Source organism: Lagenorhynchus albirostris, chromosome 19 (assembly GCF_949774975.1).
Source record: "Lagenorhynchus albirostris chromosome 19, mLagAlb1.1, whole genome shotgun sequence".
Taxonomy (NCBI): domain Eukaryota; kingdom Metazoa; phylum Chordata; class Mammalia; order Artiodactyla; family Delphinidae; genus Lagenorhynchus; species Lagenorhynchus albirostris.
The window spans coordinates 15,604,643-15,626,830 of NC_083113.1; the positions used below are offsets into that span (position 1 = coordinate 15,604,643).

Here is a 22,188-nt window from a genome sequence, read left to right on the forward strand (position 1 = left end):
TGGTGCATGGGCTTAGTTGCTCCGCAGCATGTGGGATCTTCCCAGACCAGGGATTGAACCTGTGTCCCCTGCACTGGCAGGCGGATTCTTAACCACTGTGCCACCAGGGAAGCCCTGAGGTGTTTGATTCTTAATGTATGTTGAGTTCATGTTTGCTAATATTTTGTTGAGGATTTTTCATCTGTGTTTATCCAGAATATTGGCCTGTGATTGTCTTTTCTTGTAGTATACTTGTCTGGTTTTGGTATCAGGGTAATGCTGGCCTTGTGAAGTGAGTTTGGAAGCGTTTTCTCCTCTTCTATTTTTGGGAGATTTTTAGAAGAATTCGTATTAATTTTTCTTTGAATGTTTGGTAGAATTCACCAGTACAGCCATCTGGTTCTGGATTTTTGTTTGCTGGGAGGTTTTAAATTACTGATTCAACCTCCTTACTAGTAATCGGTCTGTTCAGATTCTTTGTTTCTTCATAATTCAGTCTTGGATGGTTGTATGTTTCTAGGAATGTATCCATTCCTTCTAGGTTGTCCAATTTTTTGGCATATAATTGTTTGTAATAGTCTCTTATCTTTTGTATTGTATTTCTGTGGTATCAGTTGTAACATATCCTCTTTTGTTTCTGATTTTGTTCGAGTCCTCTCTCTTTTTACTTGGTGAGTCTAGCTAAAGGTTTGTCCATTTTGTTTATCTTGTCACAGCATCAGTTCTTGGTTTCATTGATCTTTTCTCTTGTCTTTTTAGTCTCTATTTCATTTTTTTCTGCCCTGATTCTTGTTACTTCCTTCCTTCTACTAAGTTTGGGCTTCTTTTATTCTTCTTTTCTAGTTCCTCAAGGTTTAAAGTTAGGTTGTTTATTTGACATTTTTCTTGGTTTTTGAAATAGGCATTTGTTGTTATGAACTTCCTTCTTAGAGCAGTTTTTGTTGCATCCCTTAAGTTCTGGTGTATTGTACTTCCATTTTCATTTGTCTCAAGATATTTTTGATTTTGCTTTTGATTTCTTTGTTCCCATTGGTTATTCAGTAGCATGTTGTTTAGTTGCTACATATTTCTGAATTTTCCAGTTTTCTTCTGGTAATTGATTTCGTTTCATACCATGTGGTTGGGAAAGATGCTGGATATTATTTAAGTCTTCTTAAATTTGTCAAGACTTGTTTTGCGGCCTATCATATCCTAGAGACTGTTCCATGTGCACCTGAGAAGAAGGTGTATTCAGGTGCTTTTGGATGGAATTTCTGTATATATCTATTTAGTCTATCTGGTCTAATGTGTTGTTTAAGGCCAATGTTTCCTTATTGATTTTCTGTCAGAACGATTTATCCATTGTCTTATTGTATTGCTGCCTATTTCTCCCTTTAGACCTGTTAATATTTGCTTCATATATTTAGGTGCTCTTATGTTGTGTGCATATATATTTACAAATGTTTATCCTCTTGTTGGATTGACCCCTTTATCATTATGTAATGCCCTTCATTGTCTCTTATGGCAGTCTTTGTTTTAAAGTCTGTTTTGTCTGATATAAGTATAGCTATCCCAACTTTCTTTTGGTTTCCATTTGCATGGAATATCATCATGCAAAAAGATGGACCCTTCAGTCTGTGTGTGTTCTTACAACTGAAGTACATCTCTCATAGGTAGCATATTGATGGGTTTTGTTTTTTTATCCATTCATCCATTCTGTGTCTTTTTGAAAGCTTTTCTTTTTTTGTGTGTGTGGTATGCAGGCCTCTCACTGTTGTGGCCTCTCCCATTGCAGAGCACAGGCTCCGGACGCGCAGGCTCAGCGGCCATGGCTCATGGGCCCAGCCGCTCCGCGGCACGTGGGATCCTCCTGGACCAGGGCACGAACCCATTCTGTGTCTTTTGATCAGAGAATTTAATCCATTTACATTTAAAGTAATTATTGATAGGTATGTATTTATTGCTATTTTGTTAATTGGTTTTTGGCTGTTTCGTAGTTCCTCTGTTCCTTTCTTTGCTATTTCTTTGTGGTTTGATGGCTTTCTTTATTGGTATGCTTAGATTCATTTCTCACTATCTTTTGTTATCTACTGCAAATTTTTGGTTAATGGTTACAATGAGACTGACATAAACCCACTTATATTTATAATGGTCTAATTTAAGTTGATAATAATCAAAGTTTGAATGCATTCTAAAGCTTTACATTTCTATCCCTGCCCCCCCATCATTTTAAAAAATATCAAACGCTTCACAAATTTGCATGTCATCCTTGTGCAGAGGCCATGCTATTCATCTCTGTATCATTCCAATTTTAGTATATATGCTGCTGGAGTGAGCACTGGGAGGTTTCTGTTGACCTGTCTTCAAGTTCATTGATTTTTTCTTCAGTCATGTTGAGTCTACTGATGAGTCCATTGAAGGCATTCTTTTTTTTTTTTTAGAGTTCCATCAGCACTAAGCAATTTTAATTTTAAAAAAATGATGTCAGAGTAATTTCAAACTCACAGAAAATTTGCAAGTACACTACAAAAAAACTCCCTTATTGCCTTCACCCAGATTCACCAACTTTTAATATCTCTCTCTTTCTTTCTCTCTCTCTCTCACACACACACACACACACACAATGAGTCTTTTTCTGAACCATTTGACTACAAGCTTCAGACCTGATCCTTCATCCCCGAAATACTCCAGTGTGTATTTCCCTAAACAGAGACCTCCCAATAAGTCAGGAAGTCAACAATTGATACAACATTGCCATTTAGAGAACCTGTTCAAATTTCAGTTTTGCCAATTGTCCCCAAAATGTCTTTTTCTTCATACTTTAAAAAACATATATATTTATTTATTTTTATTTGGTTGTGCCGGGTCTTGTGGCTGGTGGGCTTTTTAGTTGCAGCTGGCAGGCTCCATAGTTGTGGCTTGCCATCTCCTTAGTTGCAGCATGCGGGCTCCTTAGTTGTGGCATGCGAACTCTTAGTTGCGGCATGCCTGTGGGATCTAGTTCCCTGACCAGGGATTGAACCTGGGCCCCATGCATTGGGAGCATGGGGTCTTAACCACTGCGCCACCAGGGAAGTCCCCCCAAAATGTCTTTTTTAGTTGTCAGGTACAGGATTCCTTCATACCTTGCATTTGGTTGTCATGTCTCTTTGGCCTCCTGTAACCTGGAACAGTTCCTCAGTCATTCTGTCTATCATGTCCTTGAGAGTTTAAAAGAATACAGGCCTTATATTCTGTAGGCTGGCACTCAACTTGATTCCATTGGATGTTTCTTCATGCCTAGACTCAGGCATGTATTCCTGACAAACTTTGATTTTCTCATTATGTCATTCTGTCCCATCACTGGTGATGTTAACCTTGATCATCTAGTCATGTTGATGTCTTCACTGTAAAGTTCTATTTTTCCTTGTAACTGTTGGAAAATGTTCCAGTATGGTGCCAAAATCCTGTTCCTCATCGAAACTTTACCCATTCTTAGCCTCCATTGACAACTTCAGTCTGAACCACTCTCCAGTTGATAAGTGGTTTTATGTTTATATTATTCCTTTTACATTTATTGGTTGGCATTATAGTGGAAAGGAAGAGCTTTCCTTTCTCCCTATTGATTTATATCATGTTGAGCTCATGGATTCTATTTTATTCAGTAGGTTATAATTTATTACTGTAAATATTTATTTTCATGCTCAAATTGCCCCTAATTTGGCCAATGGGAGCTTCTTTGAGCCAGTTTCACATCTTTTTAACATGGTCCTATCAGTTTTTGAGCACTTCCTTAATTTCTGGCACAAGATGTTCTAGGCTCATCTTGTAGTTTTCCTGCTCCAGCCCTAAAATCAGATATTTCTTCAGACAGTCTTGGTTCCTCTTCTTTTTTCCCATATAAATATTTTTTGGAAAATTTTGGACTTTTATTTATTTATTGTTGTTGAAGTATAGTTGATTTACCATATTATGTTAGTTTCAAGTGTACAGCAGAGTGATTTGGTTATATATATATATTCTTTTTTGATACTTTACATTATAGTTTATTACAAGATATTGAATATAGTCCCCTGTGCTATGCAGTAAATCCTTGTTGTTTATTTTATATGCATCTGTTAATCCCATACTCTCAATTTATTCCTCCCTTGCTTCCTCTCCCCTTTAGTAACCATAAGTTTGTTTTCTATGTCTGAGTCTGTTTTCTGTTTTGTATATAGATTCATTTGTACTATTTTTTAGATTCCACATGTGATATATAATATTTGTCTTTGTCTGACTTCACTTAGTATGATAGTCTCTAGGTCCATCCATGTTTTTGCAAATGACATTATTTCATTCTTTTTTTATGACTAAATAATATTCCATTGTGTATATATATATTATATATATGTACACCACATCTTCTTTATCCATTCATCTGCCAATGGACATTTAGGTTGCTTCCATGTCTTGGATATTGTAAATAGTGTGCCACTATGAACAATGGGGTGCCTATACCTTTTTGAATTAGAGTTTTTGTCTTTTCTGGATATATGCCCATAAGTGGGATTGCTGGGTAATATGGCAACTCTACTTTTAGTTTTTTTTTTTAACATGGTTGAGTTCTTTTTTTTAACATCTTTATTGGAGTATAATTGCTTTACAATGGTGTGTTAGTTTCTGATTTATAACAAAGTGAATCAGCTATACATATACATATATCCCCATATCTCCTCCCTCTTGCATCTCCCTCCCACCCTCCCTATCCCACCCCTCTAGGTGGTCACAAAGCACCGAGCTGATCTCCCTGTGCTATGCGGCTGCTTCCCACTAGCTATCTGCCTTACATTTGGTAGTGTATATATGTCCATGCCACTCTCTTACTTCATCCCAGCTTACCCTTCCCTCTCCCCACATCCTCAAGTCCATTCTCTACATTTGCATCTTTATTCCTGTCCTGCCCCTAGGTTCTTCAGAACCATTTTTTTTTTTTAGATTCCATATATATGTGTTAGCATACAGTATTTGTTTTTCTCTTTCTGACTTACTTCACTCTGTATGATAGACTCCAGGCCCATCCACCTCACTACAAAAAACTCAATTTCGTTTCTTTTTATGGCTGAATAATATTCCATTGTATATATGTGCCACATCTTCTTTATCCACTCATCTGTCGATGGGCACTTAAGTTGCTTCCATGTCCCGGCGATTGTAAATAGTGCTGCAGTGAACATTGTGGTACATGTCTGTTTTTGAATTATGGTTTTCTCAGGGTATATGCCCAGTAGTGGGATTGCTGGGTCATATGGTAGTTCTATTTTTAGTTTTTTAAGGAACCTCCATACTGTTCTCCATAGTGGCTGTATCAGTTTACATTCCCACCAACAGTGCAAGAGGGTTCCCTTTTCTCCACACCCTCTCCAGCATTTATTGTTTGTAGATTTTTTGATGATGGCCATTCTGACCAGTGTGTGGTGATACCTCATTGTAGTTTTGATTTGCATTTCTCTAATAATTAGTGATGTTGAGCATCTTTTCATGTGCTTTTTGGCCATCTGTATGTCTTCTTTGGAGAAATGTCTATTTAGATCTTCTGCCCATTTTTTGATTAGGTTGTTTGTGTTTTTGACAAAGAGTTGCATGAGATGTTTGTATATTTTGGAGATTAACCCCTTGTCAGTTGCTTCATTTGCAAATATTTTCTCCCAGTCTGTGGGCTTTTTATTTTGTTGATAGTTTCCTTTGCTGTGCAAAAGCTTATAAGTTTGATTAGGTCCCACTTGTTTATTTTTGCTTTTATTTCTATTGCCTTGGGAGACTGACCTAAGAAAACATTGCTGTGATTTATGTCAGAGAATGTTTTGCCTATGTTCTCTTCTAGGAGTTTTATGGTGTCATGTCATATTTAAGTCTTTAAGCCATTTTGAGTTTATTTTTGTACATGGTATAAGGGAGTGTTCTAGCTTCATTGATTACATGTGGCTGTCCACCTTTCCCAGCACCACTTGCTGAAGAGACCGTCTTGTCTTCATTGTATATTCTTGTCTCCTTTGTCAAAGATTAATTGACTGTAGGTGTGTGCGTTTATTTCTGGGCTTTATTCTGTTCCATTGATTTATATGTCTGTTTTTGTGCCAGTACCATGCTGTTTTGATTACTGTAGCTTTGTAATATTGTCTGAAGTCTGGGAGGGTTATGCCTCCTGCTTTGTTCTTTTTCCTCAGGATTGCTTTGGCAATTCTGGGGTTTTTGTGGTTCCATGTAAATTTTATGATTATTTGTTCTAATTCTGTGAAAAATGTCATGGGTAATTTGATAGGGAACACATTAAATCTGTAGATTGCTTTGGGTACTATGGCCATTTAAACTATGTTAATTCTTCCAATCCAAGAACATGGGCTATCTTTCCATTTCCTTGAATCCTCTTCAGTTTCCTTTATCAATGTTTTATAGTTCTCAGCATATAAATCTTTTACCTCCTTGGTTAGGTTCATTACTAGGTGGTTTGTTTTTTGGATGTGATTTTAAATGGGATTTTTTTTTTTTTACCTTCCCTTTCTGATATTTCTTTGTTAGTGTAAAGAAATGCAACACATTTCTGTATATTACTCTTGTATCCTGCTACCTTGCTGAATTCATTTATGAGTTCTAATAGTTTTTTGTGTGGAGTCTTTAGGGTTTTCTATATAGAGTATCATGTCATTTACATACAATGACAATTTTACCTCTTCCTGAATGCCTTCATTTCTGTTAGTGTATTTTTTAAATTAATTTAAATTAATTTTTATTGGAGTATAGTTGCTTTACAATGTTGTGTTAGTTTCTGCTGTACAGCAGAGTGAATCAGCTATATGTATACATATAATCCCTCTTTTTTTGGATTTCCTTCCCATTTAGGTCACCTCTGTTGATATATTTTTGATTGCTAGCATTCCTTTTGTTTATTTCTCCCCTTACATTATCTGTTTTCCTAATTTGTTCATTAGAGCCCTGAACATATTAGTCATAGTTATTTTAAATGCACTGCACAAACTTTTACTGTGCCCTTTGAAATGTAAATTATTGTGCTAGGCCATGAAGAAGCCATATAAGTAGTCCCTGCCATAAGTGATTCACAGTCCTAGGGAGAGAGACAAATCAGCAAGTGCTGTGGCAGAATGATAAATGCCAATGTTGGGCAAGCTCATGGGATGTAGGAGTAAGATATATCCAATAGAGGGATATCCTGATCAAGGGATAAAGTAGTTTTTTGTTTGTTTGTTTGTTTTTTGCCATGTTGCATGGCTTGCAGGATCTTAATTCCCGAACCAGGGATTGAACCTGGGCCCACAGCAGTGAGGGTGTCAAGTCCTAACCACTGGACTGCCAGGGAATTCCCTGGATAAAGTAGTTCTTAATTTGACTTAAGGATGAGAAGACATTGGTCAAGTGAAAGATGCAGTTGATCAGCAATCAGGGAATGGTTTCTATGTAGGGGGAAATGATATGCAGTAGCTTTTAAGGGAGTGAGTGCACTGTGTTTCTTTTAAAAGGCACATGTCATGAAGAACCTAGGGGTAAAGCAGGAATAAAGACGCAGACCTCTTAGAGAACGGACTTGAGGTTATGGGGAGCGGGAAGGGTGAGCTGTGACAGGGCGAGAGAGAGTCATGGGCATATACACACTAACAAACGTAGTAAGGTAGATAGCTAGTGGGAAGCAGCCGCATGGCACAGGGATATTGGCTCGGTGCTTTGTGACAGCCTGGAGGGGTGGGATGGGGAGGGTGGGAGGGAGGGAGACGCAACAGGGAAGACATATGGGAACATATGTTTATGTATGACTGATTCACTTTGTTATAAAGCAGAAACTAACACACCATTGTAAAGCAATTATACCCCAATAAAGATGTTAAAAAAATAAATAAATAAAATAAAAGGCACATAACCATAACTTGTGGCCCCCCCCCATGTGATTTAAACATATGTTGCCAAGTGGATGTTAGGACATGGAATCCAGGGACACATGGGAAGACTAGGGAAAGAGAAGACTAGGGAAATTTTGGGGTGGTGGTGGAAAGAAAATACTCATCCACGATGGAGCTATTTCCCCAGTATGTAAGTTAGCTCAAACTATCTAGAGAATTGCTTTGGGAAATGCAGCCAGGGGTGGGGCTTTCAATGATTCTAGAGTTTTTGGCAAAATTTGGATTCAAGCAGGCAGAGATGATGATAATGACGATGATGATGATACGGATGCCCAAGTTGTTAATGTTTTTTAACTGTATCCGAGCTCATTTCAGGAGGGAAGTATGCATAGTAGTTCAGAAACTGAACAAATGGATATACCTCAAGTAAGTTCTTCACAAAGGGACAAGAAAAATAACATTTGGTATGAATAGAACATCTGAGAATTTGTTTTGAAAGTATTTCTCCAGTCAGTCCACTTTGAATTCCTCCAAATTTATTCTTTTTTCCCTGACACCTTGCCAATTGCTACTGCTTTGCCTGTAACAGTTTGCCGCAGCAACTCCAACATAGCGAATTTACTTAACATTAAGATACCATCTTAATCCTAACTTCATGTGGGAGGTATTTTGGGGCCCCATGCCAGAATAAGCTGAGGGACTTTTGCTGTGTACCTTCCAAGTGGGGCAATTCTTAAAAGTTTATTGTAGTGGAGGGACTTTGGGTTTCTGCTCAGGGACATAGATGGAAAGAGCTCTGCCTCCACCCTTAAAACAAGGAAAAAACTGGACAAACTGCAGATTAACAACTTTTTTTGAACTCATCAAAGAACTGAGGTCACAGGGCAACCAAGTAACCTGAAATCTGAGGAAAAACAGATGCCTTCTGGGAGAAACAGGACTTGAACCTTCACTCACATGGGGTGGATACTGCCAGACACCATATAAGCCAGTAAGAAGATACAGTTAAATTTTTTAAACAAATTATCAAAGGTTGAATGTGGGCCAGCAAGAGTATAAAGCCACTGAGGGAGTTGCAAATTTGGGAGTTTTCAATCTCTGTTAGGCTTTTCCTCCAGAAATCCCACCAGACACTCACTGTGAAAATGGAGGAGAGTCCTGTGATATCTTTCCTTGTGGTGCTGCTTTGGGAAAGGGAACAACAGCACAGACCCATCTTTGCTGCAGAATAAAAACTTTAGTTTGTATAATAAAAAGCAACAAAAACTGTTACCTTAGGGCACAGGTGTGAAACTTATAGCAGTTTAAGAAAGTGAACTGAAAAAAAAGCACTACCTCTGGGAGTGGGGAAGGAATATGTGCTAGACCTAGCACACAGCTGGAGGAGAGGCAAGAGCATTCATGAAAGCCACATACATAACCAAGACCCAGGGACATGGGGCCTGCCTAAGATTTAGGCTTAGAGAGAATATAAGAGACTGCTTTTCTCTACCAACCCCTACTGCCCAACCCCCCATGAGGGTAACAAGCATCAAATAAAAATAATACTGGAACATAGCTGGGAGACCTGCAAGAGAGATTCTCTGTGGGGAACAGCACAGATGGAATACTCATTGCCAAGGGAGAAACATATATTGAGAAAACATGCCTGGCAAACCAACCCATACCTTAAACACAGGTATCTTTAGAGGAATTTGAAGCCTGTGGTGCAATGAAGGTAACCACAGCAATGAAAAACCTAAACCCCACCCATCTGCTGACTCAAACCCCCGTGTTAAAAACATAGCAGAGGGCTTCCCTGGTGGTGCAGTGGTTGAGAGTCCGCCTGCTGATGCAGGGGACACGGGTTCGTGCCCCGGTCCGGGAAGATCCCACATGCCGCGGAGCAGCTAGGCCCATGAGCCATGGCCGCTGAGCCTGTGCGTCCGGAGCCTGTGCTCCACAACAGGAGAGGCCACAACAGTGAGAGGCCTGCATACTGGGAAAAAAAAAAAAAGCAAAAAACAAAAAAACCTAGCAGAAGGAAAGGCATGCTAATCTGTAAGCATAAGAAATACTTAACTTTATATTTGCTGTACTACCCAAGGTGTCCAGCTTTCCAAAAAATTATAAGGTATGTGAAAAGGCAAGAAATAACACTTCAAAGAGCCAAAGCAATCATCAGAACCAGACTCAGATATGACGTAGATATTGGAACAACCCAATAGGAATTTAGAATAATTATGACTAATATGTAATGAATCACATGGGTAATTACAGCAGAGAGATGGAAACTATAAGAAAAAGTTGAATAGAAATGCTAGAAATCAGAATCACAGCAGAGGTGAATAATGTTTATGATAGACTCATTAGTAGATTGGACACAGCTGAAGAAAGAATCTGTGAACTTCAATTTAGAGTAATAGAAATTACCTATACTGAAACACAGTGAGAAAAAGAGTGGGTGAAAAAAGCCAGAATAGAGCATCCAAGAGGTATAGGACAGTATAAAATGTCTCATATATGCTTAATTGGAATCCCAGTTAAGAGAGAGAATGAAGAAAAAATATTTGAAGAAATAATGGCTGAGACTTTTTCAAAGTTAATGACACCAAACCAGTAAACTCAGAGACCACCAAGCAGGATAAACACAAATAAAAATGAAAAACACTTTTGGACATATCATATTTTTAAAAAATATACTTATTTATTTATTTGGCTGCTCTGGGTCTTAGTTGTGGTATGAGGGATCTTCATTGCCACATGCGGGATCTTCATCGCAGCATGCAGGATCTTTAGTTGCAGCATGCAGGATCTTTTAGTTGCAGCATGCAGGCTGTTAGTTGAGGCAGGTGGGATCTAGTTCCCTGACCAGGGATGGAACCTGGGCCCCCTACATTGGGAGCACAAAGTCTTAACCACTGGACCACCAAGAATGCCCCTGGGTATTATCATATTTAAACTTCTGAAAAAGAAAGATAAGGAAGAAAATCTTGAAGGCAACTTCAAGAAAGTAGAAACTTTATGTACTGAGGGACAAGGATAAGAATCACATACAGCAGACTTCTCATCAGATATCATGCAAGCAAGAAGACAATGGAGACAAATTTTTAAAGTACTGAAAGAAAAAAGCTATCAATACAGGATTCTATACCATGTAAAAATATGCTTCAAAAATGAAAAATAAATACTTTTTCAGGGACTTCCCTGGTGGCGCAGTGGTTAAGGATCCACCTGCCAATGCAGGGGACATGGGTTCAATCCCTGGTCTGGGAAAATCCCACATGCCATGGAGCAACTAAGCCCATGCAGGGTAACTAAGCCCATGCACCAAAACTACTGAGCCTGCGCTCTAGAGCCTGCGAGCCACAACTACTGAAGCCCACTAGCCACAACTACTGAGCCCCATGAGCCACAACTACTGAAGCCAGTGCACCTAGAGGCTGTGCTCCTCAATAAGAGAAGCCACCACAATGAGAAGCCTGCACACCACAACGAGAGAAAGCCCACACGCAGCAATGAAGACCCAATGCAGCCAAAAATAAATAAAATACTTTAGACAATCAAAAACTCATTGCAGGCTTCCCTGGTGATGCAGTGGTTAAGAATCCCCCTGTCAATGCAGGGGACACGGGTTCGAGCCTTGGTCCGGGAAGATCCCACATGCTGCGGAGCAACTAAACCTGTGCACCACAACTACTGAACCTGCACTCTAGAGCCCACAAGCCACAACTACTAAGCTCACGTGCCACAACTACTGAAGCCTGCATGCCTAGAACCTGTGCTCCACAACAAGGGAAGCCACTGCAATGAGAAGTCCGAGCACCACAATGAAGAGTAGCCCCTGCTCGCTGCAAGTAGAGAAAGCCCGTGTGCAGCAATGAGACCCAACACAGCCATAAATAAATAAATTTTTATTTATTTAAAAAAACTGCCAGTAGACCTCTACAGGAGATGCAGAAGGAATATGATATCAATCAAACTTGGATTTGCACAAAGAAATGAAGAGCATTGGAACTGGAATCAGTGAAATTCAAATAAAATTCATTTCCTTTCTTATATGTAATTGCTCTAAAAGATATGTGATCATCTAAAGTAAATATTGTATGTTTATGGCATAGGTAAAAGTGAAATATATGACGAATGTAGCACAAAGGATGGGAGGAATTTGGAATATGTTGTTGTGGTCTTTATACTACAAGTGAAGCAGTGTCATATTATTTGAAGGTAGATGCAGATTTTTTTTTTGGGGGGGTTGTTCCAAAGAGCAAATTTAATCAGAGAAGTGAGAAAATTCAGAAACAAAGGAAAGCAGTCAAGCAATTTGAAACAATAATAGCTTAGCCATTAAACAAAGTTAAAGATCTTTAGTTCCTCCATAAGGTCTGTAGTTAGTATTCTGAGCCATCCTTGAGTTGTTTGGCAGATGGTGAAACCCCCATCAGGTGGAAAAAGTTAACTGCTGCTTGACCATGAGCGAGTTGACCCCAGGTGGGTTGGAATCAGATTGATGATATTGACTCCTGATTACCTCACCACCAACGAATCAGAAGAAGGTGCACAAGCTGATCACACAACTCCACCCCCTTACCCTGTCTTTATTTATTTATTTATTTTTGTGGTACGCGGGCCTCTCACTGTGGTGGCCTCTCCCATTGCGGAGCACAGGCTCCGGACGCGCAGGCTCAGCAGCCATGGCTCATGGGCCTAGCCGCTCCGCGGCATGTGGGATCCTCCCGGACCGGGGCACGAACCTATATCCCCTGCATCGGCAGGCGGACTCTCAACCACTGCGCCACCAGGGAGGCCCATATGTACATTTTCAATATTCTTTTCCACTATGGTTTATCATAGGCTATTGAATATAGTTCCCTGTATTATATATATAGTAGGACGTTGTTGTTTATCCTTTCTGTATATAATAGATTACATCTGCTAACCCCAACCTCCCACTCCATCTCTCCCCCTGCCCCTCCTGCTTGGCTACCACAAGTCTGTTATCTATGTCTGTGAGACTGTTTCTGTTTCATAGATAGGTTCACTTGTATCATATTTTAGATTCCACATATAAGTGATATCATATGGTATTTGTCTTTCTTTTTCTGACTTCACTTAGTATGATAATCTCTAGTTGCATCCATGTTGCTGCTGAAGTAAAATTTTAAATGCCATTTTATTAGCACCCCCAAAATACAATACTTAATAAATCTCACAAAGTATGTACAGGCACTGTATGCTGAAAATGAAAAAAAAACATGATGAAAGAAAATAAATTAAAAATAAATGGAAATGCAGCTACATGGGTGGACTTAGAGATTAGCATGTGAAGTGAACTAAGTCAGAAACAGAAAGACAAATACCATAATGAAGGGGTGTTCTGCGGGTTGTCCTCCACTTCATGTTAGTGTTAATAGGTCTGCTAGTAGTACTCAAAATAGGCACTGGCTGAGAGGTGGAGATGTTATGCTTCGTTGTTTGGATGTGTGAAGAATTGGGATAAATGCTAGAATTAAGATTGAAAAGATTAGGGCTAATACTCCTTCTAGTTTATTAGGAATTTATTGTAGAATTACATGTGCAAATAGAAAATATCACCCTGGCTTGATATGAGGTGGTGTGTTGAGAGGGTTTGCTGGACTGTAGTTGTCTGGGTCTCCTAGTAGGTTGGGTGAAAATAGCACTAATATTATTAGTATTAAAATTAGTAACAAGGCACCTAGGATGTCTTTGATTGTACAGTAGGGGTGAAATGTAATTTTGTCTGTATCGGATGAGATTCCTGTAGGATTATTGGAGCCTGTCTTGTAGAGGAATAGTAAGTAGACAGCTGCTAGTGCTGCAATTATAAATGGGAGAATAAAATGGAAGGCGAAGAATCGTGTAAGAGTTGCTTTATCTACTGAAAAGCCACCTCAGATTCATTTGACGAGGCTTGTGCGGATACATGGGATTGCTGAGAGGAGAACAGTATTAACTGTTACTCCTCAGAATATTTGTCCTCAGGGTAAGCCATAGCCCATGAATGCTGTAGCTATGACTGTAAATAATAAGATGATTCCAGTGTTCCATGTTTCTGAAAAGGTATAGGATCTGGGACTCCCCTGGTGGTCCAGTGGTAAAGAATCCACCTTCCAATGCAGGGTACATGGGTTCGATCCCTGGTCGGGGAATTAAGATCCCACATGCCATGGGGTAACTAAGCTCATTTGCCACAACTACTGAGCTCACGTGCCTCAATGAGAGAGTCCACGTGCCACAAACTACAGAGCCCACGTGCTCACCCAAGGGCCACAACTACAGAGCCCGTGCGCCCTGGAGCCCACACGCCCCAACTAGAGAGAGAAAACCCACACACCATAACTAGAGAGAAGCCTAAGCACTACAACGAAGAGCCCACGCGCCATAACAAAAGATCCTGCATGCCTCAATGAAGATCCCGTGTGCCGCAACTAAGACCCGATGCAGCCAAAAAAATTTAAAAGGAAGAAAATAAATAAAATAAGTAAATATTTTAAAAAGGTGTAGGATCCATAGTATAATCCTTGTCCTACGTGAATAAATAGGCAAATAAAAAAGATGGAAGCTCCATTTGCATGTAGATATCGGATAATTCATCCATAGTTTACGTCTCGTATATGTGTTACTGATTAAAAAGTGGTTATTGTATCTGATGTATAATGTATTGCTAGAATAAGCCTGTCAAGATTTGTAGAACTAGGGAGTTCCCTGGTGGTCCAGTGGTTAGGACTCTGTGCGCTCACTGCTGAGGGCCCAGGTCCAATCCCTGGTTAGGGAACTAAGATCCCTGCAAGCCAGGGCGGGGATCTTTTCGTGGCAGGGCCAAAAAAACCCCAGAAAAAAAACAAAAATAAATGCCCAGTAGGGAACCAAAATTTCATCATGATGAAATGTTTGATGGAGCTGGGAGATCAATAAATGCATTGTTAATTTTTGTTGATGGATGATTTTCAGATGTTGGTTATTAAGTATTCTTATGGTTGAAATACAGTGATTTTTCATGTCATTGGCTATGGTTAGATTCCATGTAAGAATAATGATAACATACATTGTATTTATTTTAAGTACTATTTTTGTAATTAGTCTTGTGGGTTTTTCTTCAAAACCTTCACCTAGGGCTTCCCTGGTGGCTCAGTGGTTAAGAATCCGCCTGCCAATTCAGGGGACATGGGTTCAATCCCTGGTCTGGGAAGATCCCACATGCCGTGGATCAACTAAGCCTGTGCACCACATCTACTGAGCCTGCACTCTAGAGCCTGTGAGCCACAACTACTGAAGCCTGCGTGCCTAGAGCCCATGCTCCGCAACAAGAGAAGCCACCGCAATGGGAAGCCTGCACACTGCAACGAAGAGTAGCCCCCGCTCACCACAACTAGAGAAAGCCCGTGCACAGCAACAAAGACCCAAAACAGCCAAAAATAAATAAAATAAATAATTTTTTTAAAAAACCTATTTATGGTGAACTTGGGTTGATTGTAGGTGGTGGTTTTGGTTGTGGGATTGTGTTGAATTTTGGTGGTTCGTTTTGGGGTCTAATAGCATTTTTGATTTATTTAGGGGGAATGTTGATAGTATTTGTTATATGACAGCTATGGCTACTGAGCAGTATCCTGAAGTTTGAGTTTCTAGTAAGACCATTCTAGGTATATTTCTTTCAGGGTTGATAGAATTTTCAATAGTATTCTATGTTTTAAAGCAGCGGTCCCCAACCTTTTTGGCACCAGGTACCAGTTTCAAAGAAGACATTTTTTCTTCTATGAAAAAATGGTCGGGGGGTACGGGGGTGGGGGATGGTTCAGGTTGTAATGCGAGCGATGGGGAGGAGCAGATGAAGTTTCCCTCGCTTGCTTACTACTCACCTCCTGCCGTGCTGCCCTGTCCCTAACAGGCCGTGGACCAGTACCAGTCCGTGGCCCGGGGGTTGCGGACCCCTGTTTTAAAGGATGAAGAAGTGGAGATTGTATTTAAGTTTAATGGACTAGGGGATTGGGTAATTTATGATACGGGTGATTCTGGGTTTTTTTTAGTGAAGAGGCTATAGGAATTGCGACATTGTATAGCTCTGGTACTTGATTAGTAATTGTTACCCGTTGATCATTGCTTATTGGTGTTGTGGTTATTATAGAGGTTACTCGTGGTAATTGAACGGAATTATGCTTAGGGTAAGGGTAATGAGGAATGAAAGAAAATATAGTTTGATTAGGCCTTTTTGGTCTGATACTAGCATAGAAATTTTTATTTGAATAAGGGAAGTAGTTTTGGGTAGCTACTTTCTAGTCAGATTAAATCTAGGAAGGCTGATGTGATTTTTGGCTTGCTGATAAATTTAAGTATGGTGGGAAGTTGTGTATAATAATGGAGAAATACCCTAGGGGGTTGGAAAATTTGAAGGGTACTTAAATTTTAAGTTTTGTGTGGTGAGGTTGATTTCAGTGCCAGATGGTTACAGCAAGGGCAGTTAGTTTCAAATAATAAGGTATAGTTATTTATGGAATTGTTGTTGGGGGAATATTGTTGGAGATAAGAAATCCAGCAAAAATACTTCCAGTTAGTAAACATTTAATAGAATTGATTAGGAGTGGGTTGTTTTCATTAATTAGAATTAAAGTGGAAAAGTTTGTCCTAATAGTGCAAGAGAATAATGTGAGTGATATAGACAATTGTAAGGGATGTGGCGACGAGAGTTATTAGTAGGGCTCAGGTATTGGTATATGACATGTTAGCAATTTTGATGATTAGGTCGAGTAGAATCCTGTGAGGAAGTGTATTCCTGTTAGTGCGAGACTTCAATAATGAGGGCTGTTGTGGTAAATGGTATTGCTTTAAATAAACCTGTCTACTGAATGTCTTGCTCATCATTTAGGCTATGAATAATGGATCTAGAGCATGTAAATAGTATGGCCTTGAAAAAGGCATGTATGCAAATATGGAGAAATGCTAGGTAAGGCTGGTTAATACTGGTTGTTACTATTATAAGGCCTAATTGGCATGAAGTAGAGATGGCAACAATTTTTAAATGTCATTTTGGGTAAGAGTGCATACTGCTGTAAATAATGTGGTAATTGCTCCGATACATAATATTATTGTTTGGATAAATTTATTATTCTCTGTTAAAGGGTAAAAGCAGATAAGTAGAAAAGTACCTGGTGGCGCAGTGGTTGAGAATCTGCCTGCTAATGCAGGGGACACGGGTTCGAGCCCTGGTCTGGGAAGATCCCACATGCCGCGGAGCAACTAGGCCCGTGAGCCATAACTACTGAGCCTGCGCGTCTGGAGCCTGTGCTCCGCAACAAGAGAGGCCGCGATAGTGAGAGGCCCGTGCACCGCGATGAAGAGTGGCCACCGCCTGCCACCACTAGAGAAAGCCCTCGCACAGAAACGAAGACCCAACACAGCCACAAAAAAAAAAAGAAAACAACTATAAAAAAAATACCTGCTACAACTATTCTTGAGTGGAGTAGGGCTGAGATGGGGGTAGGGCCTTCTATTGCTGGGGGAAGTCATTTGTGATGCCAAATTGGGCGGATTTTTCAGTTGTGGCCAATACAAGTCCTGTTAGAGGCAGGTTTGGGTGGCTTAGATTAAGTATAAATATTTATTGTAGGTCTCATGCATTTAAGTTAAATGGGAATCATGCTACTGATAATAATAAATCCAATATCTCCAATGCGATTATATAAAACTGGTTGGAGAGCGGCTGTATTTGCCTCTGCTCATCCATGTTGTCACCCGATAAGTAGAAAAGATATAATTCCAACTCCTTCTGATCCAATGAAAAGCTGGAAAAGATTGTTAGCAGTGATAAGAATTAGTATTGTGGTAAGAAAAAGGAGTATTTAAAGAATCGATTGATGTTAGGATCTGAGTGCATATATCAGATTGAAAATTCTATAATAGATTACGTGACAGATAATGCTACTGGCACAGATATTATTGAGAAGGAGTCTGTTTGAAGCTAAGTGATAATTTAAGGGTTTGGATAGTAATTCAATGTCAGCTTGAGATAATTCTTTCTTGTCCTGTGTGAATGAATATTATTGTTGGAATTAAGCTGGTGATAAAAGCATATGAAATAGTGGTTTTTACATAGGCTCGATATATGTTACTTTTGTAGATGTTGGTATTTGTTATTATGATTGGTATTGTTAGTATAACTAGTGTAACTAGTGTGAAAGAGGTAAATAAGTTTATTACTTCTGTTTTGAGTTGCACCAACTTTTTGGTTCCTAAGACCAATGGATCAATACTATCCTTTAAAAGCTTGAAAAAGCCATACTATTAGATATGGAGGCATGAATTAGCAGTTCTTGCATACTTTTTTGGTAAACAAGAAGGTTTAGTCTTCTGTTACTAGATTCACAATCTAGTGTTTTTTAAAACTATATTTACAGTACAAGGGCCATAAAATGATTTTGGGACTTAAGGATAGGAGTAAGAGAGGTAAAATGTGAAGAGTTATGAGACCATTTTCTCGTATGGATGATGGCTTAATATTACTGATAGAATTTGTATATTTGCCTTGTTGTGCTATGATTAACATATATAGAGAGTATAAGGCAGTAATTACTATAGTAATTCCTATTAGGATAATGGTGACATTTGATCATGAGAAGGATGATACTACTACAAATAGTTCTCCAATTAGCTTAATAGTTGGGGGTAGAGCTAGGTTTGTTAGGCTTGCTAGTAGTCATCACTGTTGCTATTAATGGGAGGAATGTTTGTAGACCTCTGGCTAGAATTATCATTCGGCTGTAAATTTGTTAGTAAGTTGAATTTGTGAGGCAGAATGATATGAATGATGTGAGGCCGTGGGCAATTATTAGAGCAGTGGCTCCTATATAACTTCAAGGTGTTTGGATAAGAATGGCTACGAAAACACGTGCTCTGTGACGGACAGAATAATATGTGATAAGTGACTTCAAGTCTGTTTGGTGTAAACAAATTGAACTCGTTATGATTATTCCTCATAAGGAGAATATGAGAAAAGGGTATGCTATGAAATCTGTTAATGGGTTTAGTATTGTTGTAATTCATAGTATACCATAGCCTCCGAGTTTTAGTAGTATGGCTGCAAGGACTATGGATCCTGCAATGGGGGCTTCTACATATGCTTTAGGTAATCAAAGGTGAAGGCTGTAAGGGGTATTTTACTATAAAGCCTATTATACAGGCTAGTCATATGAAAATGTTGGATAAGGAAATGGATATTGCTTGTGTTCAATATTGAAGTATTAGAAAATTTAGTGAGCCTGTGATATTTTGAATATGTACTAGTGCTACTAAGAGTGGAAGCGATCCTACTAGTGTATAAAATAAGAAATAAACTCCTGCATTAAGTCGTTCAGTTTGATTACCCCACCGGCTAATGATAAGTGTCGGGACTAGTGTTGCTTCAAATAAAATATAAAATAAGATTAATTCTATGGCAGTGAGTGTTATAATTAGGAATATTTGTAATATAATTAGCATGGTAATATATAACTTTTTGAGTTAATGATTGTTTGAATAGGTGAACTTGGCTGGCTGTTAGTATTAATGGGAAGAATCATGTTAAAATTAATAATGGTGCTGATAAGGAGTTGGGAAAAAATTAGTGAAAAGTTGAGGCTATTGTCATTAAATTGATTAAGAAGACTCATGAGACTAATTAATAAGCTGTGGACTGTGGTATTAATTCAGATTATGCCGTTCTTTGATAGTCATGTTAGTGGTGTTAGTATAATTGTAGGAATAATAATTTTTAACATTGGAGGAGATTAAGATTTTGTACATAATCAGTGCCATATATGTTTGATACTCTTACTAGTAAGGACAGTCCGAGTGCGGCTTTGAAAGCTGTGAATACTAGCAGAACAATTGGCATTATGCTGGCTAGGGTAGAATGGGTATTTAGAATGATCAGGGTTGCTATAATGAATAGTGATAGTATTATGCCTTATAGGCATAATAGTGTAGATATTAGGTGAGATCGATATATTAATAATCCTACAAGAGATATTGTGAATGCTATAATAATATTTATATAAACTAAAGGCACTTGGTAATGAACTTAATCATAATCCAACAAGTCAAAATAATTTAGTTTAAACTGACTACCATATTCAGTTCATTCTAGTCCTTTTTGGTTAGGCTAGGCTGTTGCTTATAATTAGGAATAAAGCTATAATGAGTGTTGTTTTCAGATTATTTGTCTGAGATGCTCAGGGTAAGGGTAAAAGGAGAGCAATTTCTAAGTTGAAAAGAAGGAATGTAATGGCTGCTAAGAAAAATTTTATGGAAAATGGTACATGTGTTGGTCCTATAGGGTCAAACCCACATTCATAAGAACTTGTTTTTTTCTGTGTAAATATTTAATTGGGGAAGTCAGAATGCAATTAATACAATTAGTTAGGCTAGTGCTATGTTTGTAATTAATGTCAGTATTAGATTTATTATTCTTTTTGGGATTATACTGAAACTAATTGATTGGAAGTCAACTGTACTGTTTAATACTAAAAGAATAAGATCCTCATCAATAAATGAATATGTAAAGGAATAGTCATACTACATCTACAAAATGTCAATATCAGGCAGCAGCTTCGAAGCCAAAATGATGGTTAGATGAGAAGTGATATTTTAATTGATGTAAGAAGAAAATGATAAGGAAAGTAGAGCCATAATTACATGTAGTCTGTGGAATACTGTAGCTATGAAGAAAGTTGATCCATTTGAAATTGTAAAGGATGTTTCATAGTATTCTAAGGCCTGTAGACTTGTAAAATGAAAGCCTAGGGCAATTGTAATAAGAGCTTAGAGTATGTGTTTGCAGTTTCCTTCTATAAGGCTGTGGTGGGCTCAGGTAATGGATACCCTTAATACAGAGGTATTAAGAAGTGTTACTTCTAATGGATTTAGGGGACGGATGCCTGTTGGTGGTCAGCATCCACCTAGTTCAGGTGTAGGGATAAGGCTTGAGTGATAGAAGGCTCAAAAAAAGCCAGTAAAAAAGAAGACTTCTGAAATAATAAGATTATTCCATATCGAAGTCCTTTTTGAACAACTGATGTATAATGGCCTTGGGAAATGATTTCTCGGATGATGTCTCATCATCATTAATACGTTGTTAAGGCCTAGTGATAATAATGTTGAATTGAAGTGAAATCATGTAATTAGGCCTGATGTTATTATTAGAAGGGCTGAGAGAGCTCCTATAAGGGGTCAGGGACTGGGATTTACTATGTGATATGCATAGGTTTGGTGGGTCATTGTGTATTGTCATGTAGATAAAGACTTACTAGTAAGGTAAACGCATAAGTTTGAATTATGACAATGGCGATTTCGAGGATAGTAATACAAGGATAATAAATGTAATGAGGGCTGTGGTGGTGCTAATATTCAGCAATGCTAGAGTCACTCCTCCAATTAAATGAATAATAGATGTGCTGCTGTGTTGTTAGCTGTTGATTGTACCGCTAAAGCTATTGGTTGAGAATGAATAAGCTAATAGTTTCGATGATTACTAGTATAGGAATAAGAGGAACTGGTGCTCCTTGTGGTAGAAAATGAGCTAAGGATGCTTTTGTTTTATGACAAAAGCCTGTAATTACAGTTCCTGCCCTTAGGGGAATTGCTATTCCTAGATTTATTGAGTTGTGTAGTAGGTGTAAATGAATGTGGTAATAGTCCTAATAGATTTGTTTTTTTTTATTTGTTTGTTTGTTTGTTTTCTTTTGCGGTACGGGCCTCTCACTGTTGTGGCCTCTCCCGTTGCGGAGCACAGGCTCCGGACGCGCAGGCTCAGCAGCCATGGCTCACGGGCCCAGCCGCTCTGCGGCATGTGGGATCTTCCCAGACCAGGGATCGAACCCATGTCCCCTTCATTGGCAGGCGGATAATTAACCACTGTGCCACCAGGGAAGTCCCCCTAGCTCCCAGTCTTTAACTTAAAAGGTTAATGCTGTTTAGCTTCTTAATGAATTTATAATATTGATGCGGATCATTTTTCAAAGTATTTTAGTGGTACTAAAATGGGTATAAAACTATGATTTGATCCACAAATTTCTGAGCATTGTCCATAATATAGACCTCATTGTGTTGATATGAGAGTTGTTTGATTTCGGTGTCCTGGGATTGCATATATATTATATCATAAATCAGGGGTCCCCAACCCCCGGGCTGTGGACCGGTACTGGTCTGTGGCCTGTTAGGAACCAGGCCGCACAGCAGGAGGTGAGCGGTGGGCAAGCAAGCAAAGCTTCATCTACCACTCCCCATTGCTCGCATTACCGCCTGAACCATCCCCCCCGCCACCATCCGTGGAAAAATTTTCTTCCACAGAACCGGTCCTTGGTGCCAGAAAGGTTGGGAACCGCTGCCACACATA

The 22,188-nt window shown here is 39.0% G+C and overlaps 1 protein-coding gene, 1 non-coding gene and 1 pseudogene across 3 annotated transcripts in view; 1 reads left to right on the plus strand and 2 right to left on the minus strand.

The window, feature by feature from the left end:
• ZNF569 (zinc finger protein 569) overlaps positions 1-22,188 on the plus strand; it is a 68,711-nt gene that overhangs the window by 5,700 nt on the left and 40,823 nt on the right. The gene's annotated exons all lie outside the window — the stretch shown is intronic.
• On the minus strand, positions 2,191-2,297 carry LOC132510560 (U6 spliceosomal RNA). Its single transcript, XR_009537362.1, has one exon. It is a non-coding gene; the product is annotated as a U6 spliceosomal RNA (small nuclear RNA).
• Positions 20,338-21,071, minus strand: LOC132510384 (cytochrome c oxidase subunit 3-like; annotated as a pseudogene).